The sequence below is a fragment of the Sinocyclocheilus anshuiensis genome, unplaced genomic scaffold, assembly GCF_001515605.1.
Source record: "Sinocyclocheilus anshuiensis isolate Anshui unplaced genomic scaffold, SAMN03320099.WGS_v1.1 scaffold556, whole genome shotgun sequence".
Taxonomy (NCBI): Eukaryota; Metazoa; Chordata; class Actinopteri; order Cypriniformes; family Cyprinidae; genus Sinocyclocheilus; species Sinocyclocheilus anshuiensis.
Genome location: NW_015555729.1, coordinates 143,655 through 147,768, shown reverse-complemented (window position 1 = coordinate 147,768; position 4,114 = coordinate 143,655). Strand labels below are relative to the sequence as shown.

The window sequence follows — 4,114 nt, the reverse complement described above, 5'->3', positions numbered from 1 at the left end:
TGATATTTATTTTGTACAACATTTGCAACTGCTTTTTATCACTTAATTAGAAGCACCACAAAATTAAATTTTCATCTGTTATAGAGACACTGGACAGACATTTAGAAGTTGATTTTAAAATGCAAAGTATTGAACATAAAAATAAAGCTCTGTAAACACTTGCATTTTTACAACAATCAAAAGCATGATGGGAAACGACTGACTGACGACACAGCTTAATGCTCATTGGTTCAGACAACCATGATGTTGCATTCCGTTCTAAAATGATTAATTTTTTTATCTGATTTCATGTGATTATGTGTTTAAATTATGCGTGAATATTCTCAAACACTACAGTGCGATCTCTGTGTGAGATATGTGATTGTTGTCATATTTCTATAAAAATCTAAAATACATGTTTGTATTAAAGTAAAAATGAATAATACGCTTTTTGTATGGAATTAAATAGCAAGTACTTTGAGTGTCTTGTTCATCATATTTATTTTTATATAAAGGCAACAGAACTGAAATCATATAATGTTAATCAGCAGCACAGCACATGAGTGAGAATAATGCGATATCCGCCTTTGATCTCGTAGGTATCTGTTCCACTTCTAGAGGTCAGAACTGTCCGTCTTGACTGCGCTAATTTCACTCCTCCCCTCACTGCAGCTGCCTACTCTCTCCTACATTTCAGGCAAGGCCAGGCGCATCTCAAACAAGCCTATAGGCAATGGCACAAAAACGGGGTATGCAGTATGCAGTGCATTTTGCCAAAATCATTCTGTGAAATTCTTCTTTAATAAAACGTTATAAATAATCAAAAGCTTAGAGGTCAGAACTGTCCGTCTTGACTGCGCTAATTTCACTCCTCCCCTCACTGCAGCTGCCTACTCTCTCCTACATTTCAGGCAAGGCCAGGCGCATCTCAAACAAGCCTATAGGCAATGGCACAAAAACGGGGTATGCAGTATGCAGTGCATTTTGCCAAAATCATTCTGTGAAATTCTTCTTTACTAAAACGTTATAAATAATCAAAAGCTTAGTTATTAAAAATAATTAATGCAACATTTTTATTTAACGGTTTTTAGCATTTTAATTAGTTAAAAATGTATTTATTAAAAACTTAAGACGTGGAACGGCCATATCTCTTTGCGACCACAACAAGCGGGAGACTTTTTAGACGCGCACTTCAGCTTTCCCTCAGCACCTCAGCGAGTCAAGCAAGCGCAGAAAAGGTACATGTGCCAAATAAGCTTCAGTAGAACAACAGGGACCTGCGGTCTGATGAGATATTGTTATATGTCAGTAAAAAAATTCCTGTCCTGTCAGCCGTTTTACTGTGCTCACGGAGCACGCTCTTCAACTGTACGCGAATATGAGGCGCACGCTCAATTCATAAATAAACCGCACTAGGAACATAGGCCTACATCATCAGTTAAATCACGAAATTACCAAAATGGCGATTAAAACTGCAAAACTGTGCATGCATGTATGTGCATAACATTTAAGAACGTCTCTCAAATGCATGCAGTATACTGAAATATTCTGCAATTCGAGATCACAATAGGGCGCAAGATGAAAGGGTAGCACGTCCTGATTCTGCCGAGTTAGACGCGTTCCTGGGTCAACAAGGGAGATGCTTAAGGTAAAATTGATCAACCAATCAGATTACTCACGTGACATCTGCCAGCTTGAGCGCCACTTTTTGAGTTGTGCCCCTTTGACGTCTCCTTCATTTCACAGAGGTAAGTGCATTTTATTTAAAATGTGCCATTTCAAATGTGCCCATCCCTGCTCAGCATAATGTATTATTTTCAATTGCACTGATGGATTCATAACTAACGCGAACATTAGCTAAACTGCTCATATAAGGTGCAAATCACCTAACCCCTCTCCTATCGGACAGGAAGGCGCCCACGATCGTTTCGCCCCGACCCGGCGTGGTGTTTCCCCCGTGATCGCGTCGTCGGATCTTTTCGTCCGATGATTTATATCACTTTTTTCATGTATTCGTTTAGCAGACGCTTATACTAATCTTTTAAAAGAGAAGCTAAACACTTTCGCGGATTTTTTTTTTTATAATTTAATGCACAAGTAGGCCAAATGTGAGCACAGTGCAGTTAAATGTACTAAAAAATATGCTCTAATTTTTTGTTAATGTGTGAAGTACGAAAATGAAAAGAAAACAAAACCATATTTAAATGCATTAAAAAAACGTATTTTACATTCTTACATTATTTTCCTTTGTACAGAGCTTGAGTTAGGTATGACAAACGTGCTGCAATGATTTCATTTTGACAACTAATAGAACGTTAAACACTGACTGGTAACTTTTTCAGAGTTCATTGATTATATAAAATTCAGTGAAGGTTGACTAGTTATCTGCATGTCTCATCCATGAGTGGGCCTATGCAATGATGGAGAACAAGCAATGGTGGAAACACATGTTTGTGAATGGGTATTTGATTTACATTTTAGAGAAACTAAGATTGTAAACAAGGATACAAACTAGCCACTTTTCACTGAAAATTGCCGTTGTAAATTCAAAATAGGCCATCTGTGTAATTCAAGTAGATTCAATGAGTTGAAAACTCTTGCTACTTCATACTTCAATAAAAAACAATGCTGAATTTTGACAAAAAAATTGATTTTTAAATGTTATAATAGGTATTTTATAATGTCTAAATATAAATCCATTAGAAAAACGTGAAAATAACTATATTACAGAGTGGAAATGGTAAAGGATACAATAAATGATCCTCTGCCGCCATTTAGTGGTCATAGTGGGAATCATGACATTAATTTTAATGGTATTTGTTTTTTCTGTCAGGTGAAATCTTGGCGGAATAACTATTACAGAGTGGAAATGGTAAAGGAGACAATAAATGATCCTCTGCTGCCATTTAGTGGTCATAGTGGGAATCACGACATTCATTTTAATAGTATTTGTTTTTCTGCCAGGTGAAATCTTGGCAGAAATCTTCCACTTAGCATGGCAAATTTTCCATGAATTATCTCTTTACATAAAAATTAGAAAAAATGCAGATGTTCTTTAAAATAAATTTGACTATATAAAAATGTGCAAAAATATTAATAATTTTGAGGCAAATGATATATAGGCTATATATATTCAAATTACCTAACTAAAAAGTGAGCAATAGTACATGTGTTTGAAAAAAAAAAGTGTTCTATTGTCTGGGGTCTGCCATCAGGAGTTAAAGGGGATGTTATGTGACACACTTGTCTTTCTTTTTTCTTGTTTTTACTTTTCACTTTTTTCCCTATGGTATTAAAAAAGAGGGAAGGGGGTTCAAACTAGAGGTCTACACGGAGGACCCGAGGACCCGGGACCCGACCCGGGATCCGTACGGGTTCGGGGCTATATTTTAAATGGTCAGTCGGGTCCGGGTCGGGTCCCAATCTATTACTTCGGGTCCCGGGTCTGTTTAACATTGTCTGTAATACCCGAGTCGATCGGACTCGGAGAACACCCGGCCGTTATCAGAGTCAGACAGCGCTGTGCGTGTGTTGTTTTGCAACTTTCAACTTGTAAAATTAGGATGAGAAAAGTGTGAGTCGGTCATTTGAAATAAGGTGGGAAAAAAAACAAAACACGAGCGACGTCATCAGAAGCAGGGTGGGCGGAGTTAATGCACGCGCACGGTGATAAAGGATACCTTCATGAGTGATGCGAGTTATTATTGATTTTTTTTAAATAATATTATGAATGAACCGTCTTGTTGTTATATCTAAAATTTTTGCTCAGACTCGGCTCAGAGAGCACAGAGATAATAGCAAATAAGTAAAGCTAACGTCAGCAGCCATGGCACTGGACGAGCAATCGTTATTATAATCCAAATGGGCAAACAGTCTGAATTATTATGCAAATTGACTCGAGATACAAAAAAAAGTCGCATTTGTCATCCGTCACCGTGACAGCAAGTGGACTTTTGAAACTGGAATAATGAGTGGATTAGCCTACGCATTTCAATTGGCAAGAGAGGAATAACACGGATGGAACTTTCTTGGCAAGGAGGATTGTGTGCATCACAGTCAGGTACAAGGGAGAAGGCTTCTTACATTAGGTAAGACAAAAAGTTTAATTTTCGCAACTTGTTTATCGACTTGTTAA

General features: G+C 37.4%; 1 long non-coding RNA gene across 1 annotated transcript in view; it reads right to left on the bottom strand.

Moving 5' to 3' along the window:
* Positions 1 to 4,114, bottom strand: part of LOC107672807 (uncharacterized) — a 19,875-nt gene that overhangs the window by 15,514 nt on the left and 247 nt on the right. The window lies entirely within an intron of this gene.